Source organism: Danio aesculapii, chromosome 13 (genome assembly GCF_903798145.1).
Source record: "Danio aesculapii chromosome 13, fDanAes4.1, whole genome shotgun sequence".
Lineage (NCBI taxonomy): Eukaryota > Metazoa > Chordata > Actinopteri > Cypriniformes > Danionidae > Danio > Danio aesculapii.
Window position 1 is genome coordinate 43,752,077 of NC_079447.1, and position 23,110 is coordinate 43,775,186.

Genomic DNA, 23,110 nt, shown 5'->3' on the forward strand with positions numbered 1-23,110 from the left:
GTGCTAAAATCTCAACATTGAGATTTTGAAATGAGAAATGAAATGAGAAATGAAACTTTCCAACCATGTGAACATTTAACTTCAACACATCTTTCTCTTAATTAGAAACACTTAAAGGTGCAGTATGTAAGTTTGACACTCGGTGGTTCAACTAGGTATTGCACCCAGGTTGCCAGACTGATGACGCCAGTCGTGTTTTATATAAAAGCAACTGCATGCGATATAAGGATTATTTTCCATATTAAAAGGAGTTTTTGTCCTAACCAACACCTGAAATTTATATTTTAGAAACAGCATTTATTTCTTGCAGCTGAACAACAGGATAAACTGACAAATTCCGTGTTAAATGCTAACAATGTGAGTTTGAATGCCATTTTACATGACATTTAATGCCATACTACTGAAAGCAGCACCTCAGATCTTGAAATTAAAATAACTTTAGAACTTTACACTCAAAACCAACACATATCAGTGATTCAGCATCTACTTATAATAATGTTAATGATGTTTAATATGTATTAAATTATAAACCTTACCATTTTGTTAGAGTGCAGTAAGTGCACTATTCTGTGCTTCTGAATGGCTATATTTAAATTTCTATCATGTTAGATCTGGTGCAAACAGCCAAATTGCTTATCACTGCAAATCTCGTCATGCAGCGTGTTGTTAGGACACGGGGTTACAATGTAAACTGCTCACCTAATGTTTACATTTTTAATGTTTATGTAATTTGTTAATTAATAACCACCTCATGTGGAACTATAAATTAGCATCTCATTTCGGAGACTGTCCACCGGAGATCACATTTTTGGCCGTGGATGCATGCTTTGAGAGCCTTCCTAACTAAATGAATCACACCTAGGCAACCCAAGGTGCTGAAATACAATTGGCTAAACTGGCATTGGGCAGGTTAAATAACCAAAACAAAGGCAGACGTTCCGGAACATAATGCACATTTTCAAAGCAGAATATCTGACTTCAGCATTGTTTTTCAGATAAACAAAAATGTTCACTTGGCATGTTTCTTAAATATCTGCAAACATATTATGATATTTATATGCTTTAGAAGAGCCAAAAACTTTCATACAGCACCTTTAATGTTATTTTTATTGTAACACACAGTACATTTTTTCCCTCTGAATGAATTCCCATGCAAAAGCCCCCATACAGTAATTACTTTCGCAGAGCATAATTCATATTGTCCCAACAAAAAACAATTTTTAACTTGACTATTATGTACTATTTACACATTTAAGTGTATTTAACAAAAATACATAATTATAATAATAAAAATAAAAATAATAACAATAATTAAGAGTCATGTTGGATCAGCTCATTTTAAACAAGTGATTTGAACAAGCAGCAAACTATTTGTTTGGAGTGCAAGTTCATTTTTACAGTTTTTCATGATTGCTAACACACTAAAATTAAACTTTTCCCACCATTAGCAAAACCGTATACTCAAGGAGCAAAACACAAGGCTAGATCTGCACAACTGTAAGCACACAGTCAGCTTCACATTTTTTGCAAAACATTACACACAGTGATATGCAAATCACTAAACACACTTGGATGCTTTTGACACGGAAATTTTCATGATGGAATTTCCCTTGCAATTTCAAAGCAAAGGCCTTCAAATTAACAAACACATGAACCATATGTTAAACACAGCCATCAGGTGTGCACACACACTGCTTTAAAACTAGACACACCAATCAGCTGTAACCACAATAAAAAAAAGCAATAGGTATAAACTATAAGTCTTCAATGAACATGTTTACAGTAGTAAAGCTATAAATAATAGTCTTCAATAAATAGGTTTTACAGGAGCTATAAATATTAATCTTCAATAAATAAGCCAATGTTGCAGTATGGAAGAGGAAGCATGAAAGGGAGGAAGATTGGTAATCAGGAGACAGTGGATGGATATTTTTTTACACTGAAATGTATTGATCACCAGAAAGCTGAATAAATAAGCTTTACATTTGTTGTATGGTTTGTTAGGATAGGGCAATATTTAGCAATATCAGACTATCACTGTTTGGTGAATACAGTATGTTCATGTACTTTATAGCAATATCTCTGAAACCCAGATTGTATCAGTAAAAGTCAGTTAGAAATTATTCGAGTGTTTAAGATTGATTACAGCAGTGCGTAAATGAAGCAAACGGATTTATATTGAATGAGGCGTGTGTGTTCTGTATGGTGTTAAAATTGTGTTTTGTTAAAGTGTTGTAAAGTTTTGGATGAAGTGTTTCATTTTGCAAAAGTTCTGATGTGTTCTGCTGTTTGTGTGTGTGTGGATGTGTAAATTGTGTGTAGTGTTTTGACAAAATGAGCCTTAATTTCAAAATTGAGCTTAAGTGATCAGAAAACACTGTAAAATGCTAATTATGCATTCTTTTATAAACATGGTAGAACGTTAACTTATAAACATGGTAGAACAAAAAGACAAGGATATGCAATATGCAAAGATGCATTAAATGACTATGAATATAAACAACTTGCAAGTTCAATTTATAATGAGTACCGAGTCGAAACAGCTGTTAAGTTTTATATTGCAGTATCACACAGTGGTAGTGTACACTGGTATCCAGTGGAGGGCAGTGTGTTCTTCTACTCCTTTCAAAAACAGAATTTGAATAATTTAAAGGGACAGTTCACCCAAAAATGAATCTTTACACACTATTACCGTTTTTTTTACAGACACTAGGACACATTTCTCAATACTTAAGTCACTTTTGCAAAACTCTTCACATAGTGAGCACAACAGAAGTCTATGTGGGCTAAACTGAGGATCAATTATCATTGTTTTGGCACAAAATGCATTCAGTGATTACATCTGTCAAATTTCATGAAATCTTTTCTCACTCGGACGCAACAACTGCCAATTTTTTTTGTTCGTACAGGACATTTAGCACCTGCTTACATTCTATTTTCAAAACTGTTGAACTTATGTTCAAACAATAACATAATGCAAAACTGGCTAAGACAGCAAAATTCATCAAAACAATAACATAATGCAAAACTGGCTAAGACAGCAAAATTCATCAGCAATATTTTATTGAAGCATATTTCAAATCTAAAAATGCAGTTTAACCAGCCACAGCTGATTCTCATTGTAGATTAACATCTACACCGGTGTTACTCTTTCAATGTCATTACAAAAGGAGACAACTGCGGAATAGGTTTGTATTGTGGTGTAAACATGGACCCAGCTAGAAATAGAGAAGTGGCTGAAAGAGGAAGAAGACTGCCAGGGATGGATCGGGCATGCCAGAAGATTCTTTCAGGTGTATTGCACTAGTGAGGATGTGGATGAGAACCTGTGGCCAAATGGAGAAGACCGAGTAAATTAGCGTTACTACTGTATCTGTATCAGTGGATGGTGTGTATACAAATTCTTGTATTTTGCAATTACTTAATGCAAAAAATACAAATAAATAAACGACATAAAATATTGACGAATTCAGCATCATGTCTGATTCATTCCAGTAATATATATATATATATATATATATATATATATATATATATATATATATATATATATATATATATATATATATATAATATTATATTATATTGCAGTTATAAACAATATATATTACAATTATAAATTGTAATATATATTGTAATATTGTAATATATATTGTAGTATATAATTATAAACACTGTGTAATGCTACATATTGTTAGTGTTTTTAGGTCATTGTTTTGTGGGTGACAAAGTGTGTTTGTCGGCTGTCAACCTTTGCTAGTGTTCTGGAGGAATGAGTTTATTTGAGACCTGAATAAAGTGTTTTGGTTGCTGTATTGAATTTTGAATGAGAAATGAACTGCTTTGCCAAGCTGAAAGTCGGTTAGGAGAATTGTGTGAAGAGTTTTGCAAAAGTGACCTACCTAAGTATTGAGTAATGTGTCCTAGCGTCTGTAAAAAAAACAAACTATAACTAACCTTCAAGTGATTACAAATCTTTGAGTTTCTTTATTCTGTAGAACACCAAAGAAGATATTTTGAAGCTAAAAACTGTCAAATATTTTGTAGGAAAAAAATGGTTACAGGTTTCCAGCTTTCTTCAAAATATCATCTTTTGTGCTTAACAGAAAGAAAGTTAAACAGATTTGGATCAAGTGAAAGGCTAGTAAATAGACTGAATTTTTAGTTTTGGGTGAACTATAAATTAAACCTTTCACAGATTATACCTACAAAAATGTGATCTCCCTTAACGGTGTCCATCGATACTCATCTGAACTCCCTATCTGAGGCCAAAGAGAGAGAAAAACCGACCCCTCAGACAACCATGACCTTATCATTCTTTCTCTGTAACATAATAACAGGCTTTTCACCTTGACACCCTGCAACTAATTCTCCATAGCAGGTGTGTGACGTACGATATGCACACTTGAACTCTTGAATTGACAGATGGAAAAGCCTCTCTAGTCATTCTCATACTTAAACATTGTTTTTAATAGACTTATGGAACGTTTTAATAGCAGTTGTGAATTTTTCCTCAGTTTTCAGTCTGCTGAATGTCTTTTGCATGCTTCACCTGACCTCAATGTGTGTGTTTTCCTGCAGGTGTGTGTGTGTGAGCAGAGCTGGATACTGCTGTGAGACTCTGGGGATGAGTAAAGTCTCCATACGTCCAGGATCTCTGCAGCTTTTAGGAGCCGGTCTCCAGGCATCTGTGCAAGGTAAGATGTGTCTCTGCTGTCAGAGCTGGAGAAACAGATTGGACATGTGGAATTGATTTCCATCACTCATTTAGGACAGCCGAACAGAACAAGCAGGCTTTAATGGACCCTGCCGTCAGTGTCATAACTTTTAGCTCTCACTGTGTTCGCTTTAATTAGGCTCAGTTAATTAAAGACACTAAAAGCTAATGATCTGTAAAGTGTGGTGAAAATGCACACCGAGTTGTCCAAAATCAAGCCTGCAGGATCTGAAACAGAATGACTTATATCAGCTTGCTTTATTTATATTAATTAGGTGATGTAATGTTTGACAGTAATCGCGCAGAAAGATCTTTGGATTGAAGTATGTTTTATTCAAAATCAAATGAGGACTCATTGTGGAAGTTGAGAAACAGGATATTAGAACTGATTTTACAATGAAATCTGTGAAAATGTGAAAGTCTTGTACTTTTAAAACAATAAATTCTAAACATATTTTGGGAAGAAATTTAGAAATAGTTTATGAAACCTAGGGTACTATTCCATGACAATGATGTACTAAAAATCAAAGTCTCACTTACAGATGACAACTTACTCGACAACTTGTTACAATCATTCGAGTTCACATATATATATAAAAAGTTAGTTTACACTAGTTGCATGTAATTTATTGCACACAATTTATGGAAATTACTCTAGCAAGTACATAGAACACACCTAAAGTGTTTAAGAATACCTTAAAATAAAGTAAATAAATTACTAAATGTTTTGTCACAAATGTAAAAAACTAATTTTAGTTTTATGTAGTTTTAAAGTTTATGATAAAAGTTTATTTATTTATTTATTTTTTAAGAAATTGCAATTTGAAGTCCATTTCAAAATTTTGGGAGTGTATAAAACATGAAGGTTTCATCCAGGTTAGGACCCAAGTCTGTTTGCTCATTTTGGTTCTACTGTGGTTATCATGTTTGCCTCAAGGTCACTAATTTAAAGCAACAGAACACATTAGAGTCACTAGGTCCTATCACACACCTGGCGCAATAAGGCACACAACATGAACGGTGGGATTTGTTGCGATTTTCAGACCAGCGCAACCCTAATTTTCACGTTTTGCACCAGATTAGTTAGTTATACAACTATGCAGGTTCAAAATGCTTACACATTGCCTAATACACACAGGATGTACAGCAATACACAAATATCTTTACTAAGGAAAAAATTAAAGGATTAAAATGTTACAAAAATTATTCAGAGTTATTAGCCCCCAAATGATGTTTAACAGAGCAAGGATATTTTCACTGTATGTCTGATAATATTTTCTCTTCTGGAGAAAGTCTTATTTGTTTTATTTTGGCTAGAATAAAAGCAGTTTTTAATTTTTTAATAACCATTTTAAGGTGAAAATGATTAGCCCCTTGAAGCAATTTTTTTCGATAGTCTACAGAACAAACCATCATTATACAATAACTTGCCTAATTACCCTAACTTGCCTAGTTAACCTAATTAACCTAGTTAAGCCTTTGAATGTCACTTTTAGCTGAATACTGGTGTCTTGAAAAATATCTAGTGAAATATTATTTACTGTCATCATGGCAAAGATAAAATAAATCAGTTATTAGAAATGAGTTATTAAAACTATTATGTTTAGAAATGGGTTAAAAAAAAAGAAATTAAGGAAAACAATAAACAAGGGGCTAATAATTCCAACTTTAACTTTAAATATAAAAACCACTACCTTGTTGCGCGCCAATAGCTTAGTCACGTGGTTAAGTGTGCCGACATATAGCACCATTCATCACATCACAGCGACCTGAGTTCAATTCCCAGCTTAAGGTCCTTTGCCGATCCTTCCCCTCTCTCTGCTCCCAATGCTTTCCTGTCTGTAACCTCCACTGTCCTTTCCAATTATAGTTGAAAACCCCTAAAACAAAACAAAAAAAACACTACCTCCATGCCTTCTTTGTCTTGGTGGGCCTTTTTCAGTTTATTCATGACAATTTTAGCAATTATTAGCAGAATTATATATTATATGTAGGCTGATGTATGTCTTCAGTGAAGTGTGTACAACACCGTTTACTTATCAGTGAAAGTAAAGGAGTAAAGTAAAGAGTAAAAGTAAAGAGAAAGTAAAGAGGCTGAATGGAGAAGGCTCGTTCTTTATCCTTTCGCTGCAGCTAGTCTATTTAACTGTTTTCTCCCTATTGAAGCGTTCAGTTTTTCCACTTACAAAGTCCCCCATTTAAATACCGAATGCGCCATGGCGTGATGCATCTGACTCTTAAAGGGAATGTAAGATGAGACTCTGATTGGTTTAATGCATGCTATGCTTAAAACAAATCCATAACTCATTAAGAGAATAAGCTCAACCCTTCCAGACCATGCACCAGGACATAAAGTGTGTTTTTCTGTCCTTAAAATAGCAAAAGGGGATTCGGACACACCCTTAATGCTTTTACGCCATGCGCTTTAGACTTTGCACCTTGATCGTTAAAATATAGCCCAATGTCGTGAATCAGCAGCTTACAATTTTTGCCTCGTTTAACTGGGGTGCACCTAAAACCTAAAATTCCAGACCAAGTAGATATAGTACATACAGTAAATATAATCATAATATAAATAAAATTATAATCAGAATTTCTTTCTTTCTTTCTTTATTTTTCAAGAAAAATTTATATTTATTATTTAGACAAGAAAAACAGTTGGAGAGAGGGAAGGGGAGTGGGATTGGGAAAGGTCCACAAGCCAGGACTCGAACTCGGGATGCCTGAAGCAGAATGCCATTAAAACTTGCAGCACTTCCCACAAGGCTATTAGCCCCAAATGTTTTTTTTCTTCAATTTCAGTTTTCTTTTCAGTGTAATATGCACAATAATCAGTAATACTAGTACATTTTTATTGTTGTAAGCATTTTGAAATGATTTGTAAGAAGTAAAGCTTGTTTGAAGAAATGCCATGAAGAAATCATTGGTTTGATGTGTCCATCATAAAATGAGCATCACATGTGATTTGTAATGCAGGGGTTTAAGCAACACAACTTTTGATTGTTGCGATAAACAGATTATATAATTTTGTTCACTTGATTCTTGCTATGTACATTATGTACAGGAAACAGACTATTGTTGCTTTCTAACCAAACATTTCTTGCCATCTTTTTCTTTAAAAAAGGTGGCAAAGCTTTGCAATGCTGTTTCAAATACATTAGTTGCTACACTAAAAATGTTGGGTTATTATAACCAAACATTGCATCAAATATGGACAAATTCACTGTTGGGTTGATTTTTTTTTTTAATTATTATTAAAATTACATTAAACTTTTTGGGTTTGTCCATATTTAACCCAATATGTTGAGTTTGTCCATGTTTAATCCAATGTTAAGTTATGGCAGCCCAGCATTTTTTACAGTGTAGTGCTTCATGACACGCAGTTCTTGTCTTTCAGCTTTTCAGTGTGTACAGATAAATTGCTTGTGAGTGTAATCTTGTCATGTAATGTCTCATTGAGTAACAATAAACCCAACGTATCAAAACAATTCTGAATCAAAAGACTGTGAAAAAAATCAAATGAAAGATACATGAATGATAATCTGCAGAAGTCATGCTAGTATCAGTTTTACAGGCATCAGCAGAGTTGTACTCAATGGGCACAAGTGTTTCCTTGCTGTCACAGCCAATTATCACTCCTGCAGGAGTCTGGACGTTGATTAATGGTGTGAATATATTTGTTTGGCTGAGTTTGTAGCCCACAGGGACGTTTCAGTAAAAGATCCCATCCAGCACTTTGAAGTGTATTTTGTAGGGGGTCAGGTTCATGATGGATGACCAGCTCAGAGTGTGACAGAGGCTGACCGCAGACTAGATGTGAGGGGCTGTCGGGGTCAGAGGGCAGGAATTTTTGTTGACATGAGGAAAAAAAGTTGATCAGTGATTTTATATGAACACATTAGCAAAATGCTGTCAGCATGGAACTATGGTAATACCTTGGGCCTGTTTCTCAAAACATTCAATTAATTACTCATTTCTTCTTTCAGAAAATAGCAATACCAATATAGAGATATTAATGAAATGTTACTTATCACTTGCTACAATCAGTTCTTCTTATATTATACTTCACTTTATTGTATTAAATGCAACAAAAAATACGATTTTTCCTGATTGTTCAAGCTACTTAATTAAAATAAGCAACCCAGGCTCATTCTGAGAACGTAGTCCCGGGGACGTTTCTGGAGACCTCGAAATACGTCCCGGGAGGTACGTATTTTTGCAGTTTTTGTTTTCGCGAGTCCGCGAGAGGCCGCTGTGCGCGCTTTTTCCCGCGCCGTTCTCGCGTAAACCCGCTGGAGGCCGCTGTCGAACGACCTTCTGCCTGTCTGCCTGGATGACAGAATGATTGACCGATTGAACCGGAAAACTGGTTGCAGCGGGAAAGCCCTCCACACGGAGGCGAGCGGCCGGCTGGCAAGCGCCAAAGGGAACGGCGTCACACTGCCCCGCAGCGTTCGCTTAAAAAAATGAAATGCAGCCGTATGCATACCCCCGGCTACGTATTTCGCGGTCTCCAGAAACGTCCCCAGGACTACATTCTCAGAATGAGCCTGGGTTGCAGATAAGCTGAATCAACACAATTCTTAAGGTTTTTTTTTTGTGACAACCTAATTGTTTTATGTTCAATCCACTTAAATTTGTAAAAACAATTAAGTTAGCTTAATTGATTTGTTTTGAGACCACACAAAATGATTTTTTTATAGTATATGCTTGTTGTTGTATTTCTTTCTCCTAAAACATTGCCTTTTTTGTTAATGTCAGTGTATGTTAACGTTAAGGGCCCTATCATACACCAGGCGCAATAAGGCGCAAGACATGTTTGGCATGGTTTGTTGCAATTTTTTAGACCAGTACAACCCTAGTTTTCATGTTTTGCGCAATGTTGTTTTAATAGCAAATCCATTTGCGGCACTTTGTAGACTCATGGTACTCTATCAACAAAAATTATTATCTACTACATATATACAGTATAAAAAACACTACCTGCATGCCTTCTTCATGTCCGGTGGCTTTTTTTAGTATATTCATGACATTTAGCATTTTTATTACAGTGTTATTATTATTAGTATTGTTTATTATATGCATATTTGAATTTGTTTTCATAAAAACAAGTTTAGATTTGTCCACCTGACTGGTTTTGGAGACAAATGCATCACCATATGGGAGCAGAAAGTATTCAGTGGTGGTTTAAACTGTAAATTATAGTATGTAGCTTAATTCTAACTGTCGCTCTGTATGGTGTTTATTGTCCCCAAAAAAATCATGTATATTTGTAAGACCATGTTTTATTTTGTTTTGTAGAAAGACTTTTCATAATAGGTGTGTATTTTCAATGTAAGCTTTTGCATCTTTTAAGCTTGTTTTCTGAAAGAAAAGATTATAGGCATGATTGAATTGGTTTCAAATCAGTAACTAATTTATAACTGAAATCTGCTATGAATTTGTGACGCTAATAGCTACTTGGAAATAGACTGTAAAGTTACAAGCACAGCAATGCTACACAACAATTATAACACAGTGATTGTCACTGTGATGGTATCATGGTTCATCTAGTTGAAGTATTAAAACCTGATTACCCATAGATAACTTTTTCAGTTTGGTTCAAGTATTTCCCAGAGGGAGATTCTTCAGATTACAGATTTGACCCCTTCTGCTGGATTAATGTGCTTAGTATGTAGTCAGAGCATGTGACTGGCAGAGAGAGAGAGAGAGGGAGAGAGAGTGTGTGTGTGTGTGTGTGGTCTGAGCAGCTGCTCTGCCCTGCAGCTCTCAGTCTTCACTCACACTGGATTCATCAGCTGTCTGTTTCCTTCAGGATAGAGACTCATGCTCTGTCTCTTCCTTAATGTGGTGGAAATGGCTTTAGTTACTTCCCAGGCATTGTATTTTTACTGTGTCTTTTTATATTTTACATAAGAGAAATAATTTCTTATTAGCACAACAATCAAGTCCAAAATTGGTCATACCGCTGGAAAATTCTGACTTAAAGTTACTTTTATTCAACCAGCAAGTTTTTTTAATATTTTTTTGACCAAAAATGACACAGGATGTACAAGAAGCACAAAATTTCCTTAAGTAAAAAAGTTTCTTCAAGTAACTTACATTTTTTAAAAATTTCCAGGGGTATAAATAATTATATATATATATATGAGGGCTTGAATATAAGTGTTTAATTCTAATTAGTTATGCAGAATATATTTGCGGCTAAATCGGTATCGCCTAGTAATTTTTAAATTATCATTAATATTGTTGGTCTAATAAAAAAATAAAAATGTCCATGAAAAATATTTTCAATAAATGTATTTATCTGTGCATGTATCTGCTGTCGGCTTTCAAATATACAGAATTATCATTTATTTGTATGGGGCAAAATTCTAATGATATCCCCACAAAAATGTCAAAAAACTGTATTTTTGTTTTTGTATCATAACTTTCTTTTCTTGTTCATTTCCAAAAACCTTTTGTAACATCATACAAGTTGGCTGCGTAAAAGTAATAATGTTTTGAACATATTTATTTATTTATTATTATTTTCTAAATTAAAACCTTCTCACTAATGATTCATTCACACTTGTGATTTGATTCTTTTTGTTTGTTATACTGTATTTATATATACCACATATTTAGCCCAGGTTCACATAGAGTTCACACTGTTATTTTTAGGTCTGTACCCAAAGATACAAAACAACAACACCAAAAATGGCCTTCGTGATGTTTTCTGGCCTGAACACACTCGTTATATGCCCATACATCTGATGCTTTTATGAGCTGACAGCTTACAAAATGTGTAAATGAGTCAAAACAGCTCCAGGAAAACCTCCGTCACACACAAATGAAGATCTGCTGCTAGAAGACAAGCTTCTGATCTTTTTATTGAACAAAGTAGGCAACATGTGACCCTGAAATCTTAAATCTTAAGTTGCACAGGTACAATTTAGAAATAGGCAAAAATACATTATATGAATTGTATAGACATCTTTTTTCTTACGCCAAAATCATTAGAATGTTAAGTAAAGGTCACATTCCATGAAGATATATTGTAAATACCTTACCATAAATATATCAAAACTTAATATTTGATTAGTAATGTGCATTGCTAAGCACTTCATATAGAAAAATTTAATAGTGAATGTCTCAGAATCCATCAGATTCAAGACTTTCAAATAGTGTCTCAGCCAAATATTATTCTATACTAAAAAAAGTACACTCAAGAAAATTCTTCTTGCTTTAAAATTTTAAGTTGAATCAAATACATTTAAACATTTTAACTAGATTAAAGAACGAAATTAAAGAACGATGTAGTGACAAGTGTTTACCCAAAACCCATAGTTTCTCTGTTGCAGATTAATCGTTTGAACCACGTTAGTTATAATGTAAAACGCCCATAATGACGCTAGTAATAATTTCTTTAAAGAAGAACCCCATAATTTATTTGTGCAAATTTTATTGTTTTACATGCACACTCATTTAAAAAAAAAAAACAACCTATATTAGTTTTGGTAAAAACATGCACTCGTTTTGCATATTAATTGAAATATGTAAATGGCATATATAGGGCCTGTGTTTCCTTTACAAATATTATTGAGAATATTCCATATTCTATTCTAAATTAACATAAAATTGCTTACAAAAGCTAAAACATATTCTAATATCATATATAGATCACATAAATAAATAAATAAATAAATAAATAATGAGGCTATTTATTAAGAAATTTAATTTAATATTTATTATTTATTAGAAAATGAAAAAAAATCATACTTTAAAAATAATATTATTACTTAATAAATACCCTACTATAAATTAAAAGCATTAATGTATGCTATATATTTTTGTTTTGACAAGCTTTGGAGACGTAACATAAATTCTGCTTTTAAATAATAGGTCACCTATAGCTTTCGTCATGAGCCACGGCTGTGTTCAAAATGACATCAATGTTTTCAAAGCAACGCAAAAAACGCTAAAACTGAACTGTAAAAATACTTTGAAAGCAAATTACTTCTGAGAGAGATGACTTTTTAATGCGTTTTTAAAAATAATTCCAAGTTTAAATGTTGGAATGTTCTAAATGAATAGGGCATAGGGGAGATAACCAGGAATAGAACACAGCCAGGAACTATGTTTCTAACTACAGCTGAGTAGTTGCAAGCATACAAGTTTGCGACGCAGTTTGCGAATGTTCGTTGGAACTATAAATTTGGCAAATCACTGAACAATGTTTGTAACGACGGAACTTGCGACCTTAGTTGCCTAACGATGTTTTTCAGAAATGCACCCCAGATTATTTATAATACCTTTCTAAATATGGGAAATCTGATCTGTTAGGACAATGTAGCTGTTTTTGTTGCATATGCCTTTAATGCAAATGAGCTGGTTATTCCTGCCCACCGTTTATTTGTGGATGTCTGAGCCATAGAGATCACTCTGTATTGCTCTGATGCGTGTAGCCTTCATTTCTTTTAATCCCAGTTGCTTTATGCACATCCTGTCTTGTTGATATGATTATATGCGTTACTAGGAAGACATGTTAATATGCGGCTCAATTGATTCAGTGGGCGGGGAAACCTGCACTCCTACGTCATGCTGCGGTGGGCCTCAAAATGGGAGGGATTTGGATCCTATTTTAAAGTCAAATTTATCTTAAAAGTTTGTCTTTATATCACCCCAATATGACTGTGGACACACTATACCTGCACACAGTTCTGTCCAAACAGCTTCCAAAAGTTGATTTTGCATCATAGGTGCCCTTTAACGTTTAGTGAAAATCAAGTCATGTTGTCAGGGGTTTTCTCATGTGTGTGTTTGTGCGTCTTATCAAACCCTGTTGTTCTCATGTCCTCCACATGTCTATGAGCCGCTGCTGTGTTGCCGGAGTGGATCTGACCCTCCCAACATGCCAGAGCCACATAAACAGCGAGCATGCTGGGAGTTAATGGGAAATGAATGAGAAGACAGGCAGAGTAAAGAGTCTTTGACACATTGCCTGCACCCTCCTCTCTCCTGCTAAGATTTACGGAGGCCTGAGATTTGTGTGAGCGTGGTTTAAAGGACACCACACGCTACCCCTGTTCCTCTGTCCTATAAAGCCAGAACAGGGATTGTGGCCCTCAGTGATTTGTAACCTTTATTCTGAATGGCTCTTCACTCTCTCGGTCAGTGTGATGTGTTGAATGTGATTAGTTCAGTTTACTTGAGAAGCTTCTATAAAATGTGTGCTATAAAAAGTACATTTTTAATTGATTTCAATTAAACTTGTATGAACTAGATGAACAAAGGTCTTGTAGGTTTGGAACAACATTAAGGTGAGTAATCAATTCAACACAGGCTCATTATTGATATGTACCCCTGTATACATTTCTGGGCAGAGCAAAATACGTCCCAGTAGGTACGTTTTTGCTGTTTTTGTTTACGTGAATCCACCAGGGGCCGCTGTGTATGCTTTTTCAGATCTCAAATCTCTCTTGCGAGTGCAATTCGCGCCTGCTGTTCTTGTGTAAATCCACCAGCGTAAATCAACTTACTGAATGACTGACCGACTGACTGACCGATTTCCCCACCCACCCCCTTCCCTAAACAACCGACAGTGTTTTAAAAAGAACAGATTGACCCGATCATCCTTTCGCTAAACCCAACCAACAGTATTTTAAAAAGCACTAATTGACCCGATCACCCCCTTCTCTAAACCCAACCAACAGTATTTTAAAAAGCACCAATTGACCCGATCACCCCCTTCTCTAAACCCAACCAACAGTATTTTAAAAAGCACCAATTGACCCGATCACCCCCTTCTCTAAACCCAACCAACAGTATTTTAAAAAGCACAGATTGACCCGATCACCCCCTTCTCTAAACCCAACCAACAGTATTTTAAAAAGCACAGATTGACCCAATCACCCCTTCGCTAAACCCAACCAACAGTATTTTAAAAAGCACAGATTGACCCAATCACCCCTTCGCTAAACCCAACCAACAGTATTTTAAAAAGCACCAATTGACCCGATCACCCCCTTCTCTAAACCCAACCGACAGTATTTTAAAAAGCACAGATTGACCCAATCACCCCTTCGCTAAACCCAACCAACAGTATTTTAAAAAGCACAGATTGACCCGATCACCCCTTCGCTAAACCCAACCAACAGTATTTTAAAAAGCACAGATTGACCCAATCACCCCTTCGCTAAACCCAACCAACAGTATTTTAAAAAGCACAGATTGACCCGATCACCCCCTTCCCTAAACCCAACCGACAGTGTTTTAAAAAGCACAGATTGACCCGATCACCGCCTTCCCTAAACCCAACTGACAGTATTTTAAAAACCACAGATTGACCCGGATCACCCCTTCTCTAACCTCAACCAACAGTATTTTAAAAAGCACAGATTGACCCGATCACCCCTTCGCTAAACCCAACCAACAGTATTTTAAAAAGCCCAGATTGACCCGATCACCCGTTTCCCTAAACCCAACTGACTGCTCGAGCTACACAATTCGAGCTCTCCAGAGATGTACACGTTTTCACAATGAGTCTGTCAGATTCTGGACTGCATTACAGGTCTAAAGAAAACTATAAATGATCTTAACTAAAACAAATACATTTATAGAGATGGTATATATGTAGATAATTTCACTCACCTTGGAAACAGAGGCCACATGAATGGTTTGTGAGCACAATTAAGTGCACACAGCATCCCATATCATCTGATAATTGTAAGAAATAAGTCCAAAAGGCAACTGACTGTGTAAATCCACATAAAACAAAACAAAAATACGATGTATATGCCCAGTTTAGCGGCTAATCAGCCGGAATCAGCTGAGGTGACGGTGACAAGCGAGACCTAGCTGTCACTCAAGTGGCCACGCCCTTAATTATGCAGGCTTAATAAAACCTAATATAAAGGAAACAGATGAGTTATAAAATAATTTACCCCCCTCACAATTGTCATGAAGAGTAATATTAGCTATATGAACCAAAATCGTTCTTTGTACCAGTCTGTAAACACCTTTTTTCTGCTGTAAAGTTGGCCGTTTAACAGTGGGCTTAATAGAAATTTGCTCTATATGGAGCCAGGACTAGCGAAATTTCGGTAAATTGCAGTTTTAGTTACTTCCGTATTTGCTTGATGAGGGAGAGCAGGATGTTGCCACTTGCTTTTTCCAAAAAAGAAATATAAGCGTCAAAGTAAGGTTTGCTATTGGAAACGTTTTAGGTTGGATTTTGGAAGGGTTTAGGTCACTGGCTCTGCCTTTTTCTGAATATGTACAAGAAGGACGTGTATCTGAAACAAAATAATAAAATGTACCCTAAAATGTACTCTAGCAAAAAAAAAAAAAAAAAACTGGACAGTGCCATCTAGTGGTTTGTCAGCTGAAACATACTACAAAACATAGCTGGAGAAACATGTTTTGCGGTTTGCTTAAATGACGGCTGAGGCACGTATTTCCAATGAGCCTGGGTTTTTAAGTTAATGACAGTTTAATTATTTGGCGTGAACTATCCCTTTAAGATTGAGTTTCTTTAGAACTCCAATAGAAATCTGGTAATAGTTGATTTTTGATTTTTAATTTTCATCTTTTAGTTAAGATTATAGACACTAAACTCTCAGAAATCTTTTTGAATTTATAGAAATAAATAAATGTGGAAACGGATTGCTAACAACAATGAATCAGGCATTTATTTGTTCTTATTAAAACACAAATATTGTTCCAATGCTTTGACTTAAATACTAACTAAAAGTATCAGCTTAACTTGTAGATAATAAACATGCAGCACAGTCACTACCTGCAAAAAATACCCTGCTCTGCAACAGACTGTCTGCAGCTATTCTTTTGTACACATTATTCTTGACATTAAAGTTAAAGGAATGTTGGCATTGTCTCACTGATCTTCACTTTATGACTCTCTCTATAAAAAAGTGCTCTTTTTGCTGTGGTCACTGATTTGAAGGCATTATCTTGGTTGTCCGTTTGACCTTTGTAAATTATGAGGTTATATTTGGTGTTTTCAGTGGAGGTCACGTCCTGACTGAGACCACAAACTATTTTAAAACCCTGGACATTCGACCTTTGACCTCTCTTGACCTCTTACACTCATAAAACAGCACTGGCAGCTCTGGGATTCCGCAGCCGGTGTGTTTCACAGCAGGTGTGTTTCAGATATCGCTCTTGATCTTTCTCTCATTACCTCTGTTCCTTTGATCGCAGTGAAATATACAGTTTAATTGGGGCAACACTGAGGTTGCGCTTTAATAGACTTGATAGAGTTCTTAATGCAGTTTATTATTATTATTAATGATAATAATCATAACAATAACAATAATTATAATAATAACAATTTTAACAACATTAATTTCATGTCAAAATATTAAATTTTGGACTTATTTTTCATAACTTAAAATTATGCAAATACTACATAAAATGAAAATCGTCCTCATTTTATATACTAAAAAAGTGTATCATTAAAATTCTATTCAATTCATCTCTATTTTTTAAGCGCTTTTACAATGTGGATTGTGTCAAAACAGCTTAACATAGAAGTTGAACATAGTAAATTGAAAACATAGTAAATTGAAACTGTCAGTCCAGTTTTCAGAGTTGAAGTTCCATTTAGTTCACTTCAGTGTGGTTTAAATTTCACTGCCGAAAGTCCAAACACTGAAGAGCAAATCCATCGATGCACAGCTCCATAAGTCCCAAATCAAGCAAGCCAGTGGCGACAGCGGCGAGGAACAAAACTTCAGTCCTGGCGTGTACCGATCTTAGCTTTATTTTGTTTGTTTATTCATGTCTACTGCCTGCCTTTGACCATCAGTTACAATATGTGATTTTTGTCGTGCAATATATTGTTGCTGAAACTTTTGTGACAAGTGATATAATTATTTTAAGACCCTTTTATGCCACTGATAATATAATTATGTAACAACATAATAATGCAAATAGGCATGAACACAAGGTACATCATTTTTATTTTTAAGGTAGTTTCAAATCTGAAATTTGACAATAAAAAAAGTAAATGTCCTAATATAAGCTTTGACACCAGTCATGCAGCTTTCAAATAGAGCTCATTACTACTACTAATTGACTACCACTACTTCTAAACTGTCTGTAGTTTTTAGAAAATATGGACATTTTTACTTTTCTGCAGATGTTTTCTCCAATAAGCATTGTTTCTATAGGAATGAACTGAGCTCTGACACCTCCAGTGGAGATTGGATGAGACAACAGAGGCTTTCATTCATTCATTCATTCATTCAATTTCTTTTAGGCTTAGTCCCTGTATTAATCTTAATTCCAGCTGCAACCCATCACTGGGAAACACCCATACACACTCAAACACTACGGCCAATTTAGCTTACCCAATTCACCTATACCATATGTTTTTGGACTTGTGGGGGAAACCAGAGCACCCGAAGGAAACCCACGTGAACGCGGGGATCACATGCAAACTCCAACTGACCCTGTCAAGGCTCAAACCAGCGAACTTCTAGCTATGAGGCAATTGTGCTACCCACTGCGCCACCGCATCGCAAACTAACTTTCATTTTTATGTAAACATGATAGGAAGTATACAGTACTCAACTCAACTTTTGAAGTGGATCAAAAAAGATTTTCAAAACTGTCCCGAGAAAAGAATGGTTGGTGAATTAAATTTAGGATAGAGGTTTTGATCCTCTTTAAATGTTGGCTACTGTGTATTGCCTCACTAAAAAGGATTGAGGTCACGACTCAGTAATTGAGATGCATTGCACAATAAGTCAATATATTGATTATTGCAACAGTCCTAATCTGAGCACACTGAAATCTTTCTGAAATCAATTTGCTCTCCTGGTTAATTTGATCATTTTAGGGAAATCTTAATTGTAATTTCTTTAAATTTGGGATGTCATTTTATTTATTTGTTTAGCTTTCTTCTCTGCCCCTCAATAAAAAGCACAAAAGACCCGCATGCACACACAGAGCTCTATCAGTTTATCATTCTTCTCTCCACATCCCCTCTGTACTCATCTTGCTTCTTCATGAAAGCAGATTTCTGTGCAGAGCTCAGACCTGCTGGCTTCACACGTGCAGTTCATTACACAGCATTCATTACAGCACACGTGTTTGTGAACTATTAGACACGTCTGGCACCGCAAGCGTAAATGTAGAGTCTGAATGAGTGTTATGACAGCCCGTGTGTTTGGCAGTCATTGATTTTGGGGGGTCTGAGGTGTAGATACTCAACCTCAAATTTGTCCTCCTCTGAACCCATGATTTCATATGATGTAATCTGGATTAATCAGAGATTAGTGCACAGTCTGCACTGCAGTCTTTTGATCATCTGAAGGGTAAAACACATTTCAGTGTGAATCTTAAAGGGATAGTTAAGGTCATCATTTACTCTCAAGTTGTTGAAAACCTGTATTTTTTGGTTCTGATGAAGATATTTTGAAATATGTCAGTAAACAAACAATTGATAATTGAAAGTCAGTGAGGACCAGCAACTGTTAGGTCTTTTTACCTGTTCAAAAGCAGAAAAAAACAACTTTAGGAGAGTAAATGTTGATTTTTTTTCCCCTATTAGCAAACACTTACAGGCATAACACGTTGAGCTAAATTTCAGTTTCCACTGTCAAAAGTACTACAATAACGAACCAAACCATACTGTACCACTTTCATAAGGATACCAAAAAGGTGAAGCTAGACAACAACGGAAGCACCATTTTAAAAAAAAATACAGCCAAAATACCAACATGGGCTCATTCTGAAAATGTAGTCCTATATACGTTTCTGGAGACAGCTAATTATGCAGCCAGAGGTACGCTACCTCTGGAAACACTACGGCACGGTATGACGGCATTCCTTTTCGCGCTTACCAGCTGATTGCTTACCTCTGTATGGACAGCTTTCCCGTTGTGACCAGTTTGTACCGTTAGCTCGTCATGTGCATCTGCGGACTTTAGACGCAGAGAGGAGTTCTCTGACAACGGGGTTCGAGTCTGGTGAAGAACGGTTCCAGAAAGCAGGTAAGACAAAAACAGAATCCAAAAAATAAAAAAACAAGTACATAACAGGGTGAGATAGTGGTCAAACTTGAAAATGTGGCAAAAATGAGACGAGGGCTTTTCTTTTTCTGGATTGCTTTTGTAAATTGTTTGTTGGGTTTAGGGAAGGAGGAGGATGGGTTAATCGATTGGTCAGTCGGTCAGTCAGTCAGTCAGTCTGTCAGTCAGTCATTCAGTTAGTCAAACAGTCAGTCAACAGCGGCCTCTGGTGGGTTTATGCGAGAACAGCAGGTGCGAATGGCACTCGCAAGAGAAATTTGAAATATGAAAAAGCGTACACAGTGGCCTCTCGTGGATTCACGAAAACAAAAACTGTACATCCTGAGATGTATTTCGTGGGCTCCATATATGTATATAGAGGTACGTTTTCAGAATGAACCTGAGTTGAATAGAACAATTGATGGTGAAAAGATTGCACGACAATGAACTATAGTAGACCCAAACTCAATCAAAACTTGTACTCTTCAATAATGAAGCATGTCCCATGTGGCAAGATCCAAGTTACATAATTTTACCAATAACCACGTCAAATTTGGCTTCGTGAAGGAACAAATAAAGACTGATGGGAAGAGGACAAAATATGACACAAGATAGTTTTATCTCGATTAATGTTTTTCCTAATTGCTAGATGCAAAATTGAAATTTAATTCCCATTAATTGTACAGCCCTAGTGGAAATACAAGACTTATCTTGGTGAAGCATACTGCATTGTACTGTAATTTACTAAACCACAGGGGCGTAACAGCCATTTCAAAAGTGGGGGGGACAGCTGTATGGTCACCCAAAAGTGATTAATGATTTATTAGCAATAAAGTTTATTTAATAATCTTTTAACCAAAATTCTAAAATAATTACAAAATATTAATAATAACAATAAATAAACAGAACCACACACATTTAAATTAAGCATTACTCTTTGTGACAATATTTTTAAATACTACAATTCAATTGCAAAATTGCAAGTTGATACTACACATATAACGTGAGATTGACATCGCCAAGTGTACTTGCGGCGATGCGTCATTCATAAAAGCAGAACATGCAGGATTCAACACGTAAATTCACCAATTACTCCCCAAATACATGCAAGTAAGTGGTTGGTGAACTTAGAGAGGAGTAGATTGAACTTTATAGTTACTTTCAGTATGTGTATCTGATATGATTAAAACACATCTGCAAATTATATTTTAATGGATTGTTAGACTTCCTTGTGTGTTTTACAAACGCTAAAGTTCTTGTTTTACTAGTACTTGTGTGTATTTACATGTCTAAATCATAAATTAAGCAATAGGCCAGAAAAAAGGCTGCATAATTGTGATAATATAACACATCTTTCTCAGCAGAGTTAAGTTGGTCTTGTTTTCGAAAAAAAAAAACGAAAAAAAGAAGCACTTTTCCGACGGTCCCTTAGTGAGAGTTTAGGTCAGCGCGAGCTCTCTCTGGCTAAACGCGTATTGCCACTGCTCAAGCAGTGCTCGTAATATCGAGCGAAAAAAGAAAGACAGCTGTGAAACATAACCAGCTTTGTCTTTTCTGTAGGGAATACAGTTTAGATCTTTTTAGGGTGAGAGTTTTTTTAGTTAATGCCATCTGTCACTGAATGTGTCAGGAATATCGAAAACAAAACCAACTTAACCCCGCTGTCTTTCTCTGGCTCAGCGCCAGACAACACACCAGCACCAGGGACTTTACGGTTCTCACTTCGAAACGGATAAAACAAAGTAGGATTCTGTAACGTTAGTGATTTACCGTGATTTACCCAGCTGTAGCTGTTGCTCCCTTCTGCATCATCCCTGTCTTTGACTGCAAAGTGAATGAATGAAGCTCGTGGCAGACGCTCAAGAGATTCGCGCTGTGATTGGCTGAGTGATCGTTCACTCAAATCAAGTAACAAATCAGAGAACACTTGCGGCCGCTAGGTCAAATAAAACGTGTGGGCCAGTCGAGGGACAGAATAACCTGTTTCCAAAAAGTGAGGGGGACGTGTCCCCCCCGTCCCCCCGGGTGCTACGCCCCTGCTAAACCATCCCGCTTATTGGAAACTAGGCAAAAGATGCATTTTGTCATTATTTTCTCATTAAATTCTTGAAAATAAAGGTCCTTTATTTGAGTTGATGGTTCCATGGAAACTTTTCAATCAGGAAAAAGATTTTCTTAGTGGAAAAAAATCTAGAGATTTAGGCCCAAACCCCTCTATTTTTGTACCATTTCCCCTTCCCTTCGGCCCTTAAAACAGTGTGTTTTTTTTCAAACGTGGTTATGAATATATTAAAACATGTGCTTGTCTGTTGTAAAAATTCGCAGTAATGACAAAAAATACTAATTTGTGGATCTCCTTACTTCTGGGTGCAGCTATGCGGCCATTGTGGCTGGTGGATTCTGGGAAATTTTCTTACCCCTTGGTTTTGAGTGTGGTCCTGAAAAATCTCCGTTCAAAGGGGTATCTAGCCCTTCCCCTTAGCCCTACGCCTTTAAGCTAAAGAGAATTGGGACACCCCTACCCCTTCATGTGAACACGCAAAACCAGGGGTAGGGTAAGGGAAAGGGCTAAGGGGTAGAATTGGGATTGGACCTTAGAGTTAAACAAAGTGTTTACTGAAAGGTTCTTTGTGGAATTGAAAAAAACGAGGCAATGCTGCTCCTGCAAAAAAAGATTTCATATAACACAAATATTATAAAATGACACACAATTTTATTTAGCATATAAAACATTCAGTTATTTATTTTGTCTTGACAGCCTTGTCAAAAATGTACAGTTTCTTGTTAATCAGACACTGACATAAGTCATTTCTGAGTCATTCTTCATACATGTCAATGTGAGTGAAAGATAAACAGATTATATATAACAAGGGAAAAAAATATTTCAGCTTGTTTTTTTTTAAGATGATTGTGTTGTGAAAAAGAGTATAAATGTGAAAGGTAGCTGAAGAGGTCAGGCTTGAAAAGTGATGCCAACTATGAGTTTAGAGACAAAACAAGTGATTACATCATGATCAAAGGTTACTAAGATTAGGAATAAAGTGCACTGATGAATCATGTCCAGGCAATGCATTTGCAAAGTGCACATGTTTATGTTGTCTTTAAAATGTGTTGAACTGGTTGAATGTAATGAAAGTATCTGAATCTGCAGATATTAATGAAGCAATGAAACTCCCAGCAGGCCCCAGTCTGCCACTCAACAGTTGTTTCGCCCCTTCTTTCCTCTCTCTGTCGACGAGGGTCAAGTGTTTTTTAGAGGTTTTGAGGACCTCTCATTTTGTGTGTGTCTTTCTGCATGTGTGTGTGTGCATGCTTGATTAAATCTGTGTGTGTGTGTGTATGTGTGTGTGTGTGAGAGAGAGAGGGACAGTGCAGG

At 35.9% G+C, this 23,110-nt stretch overlaps 1 protein-coding gene across 1 annotated transcript in view; it reads left to right on the plus strand.

Annotated features, from left to right (window-relative positions):
• lzts2a (leucine zipper, putative tumor suppressor 2a) overlaps positions 1–23,110 on the plus strand; it is a 137,481-nt gene that overhangs the window by 63,670 nt on the left and 50,701 nt on the right. The window contains exon 2 of the mRNA XM_056470725.1: positions 4,582–4,697. The gene's annotated coding sequence lies outside the window, so the exon portion shown is untranslated. The remainder of the gene's footprint in view (positions 1–4,581; positions 4,698–23,110) is intronic.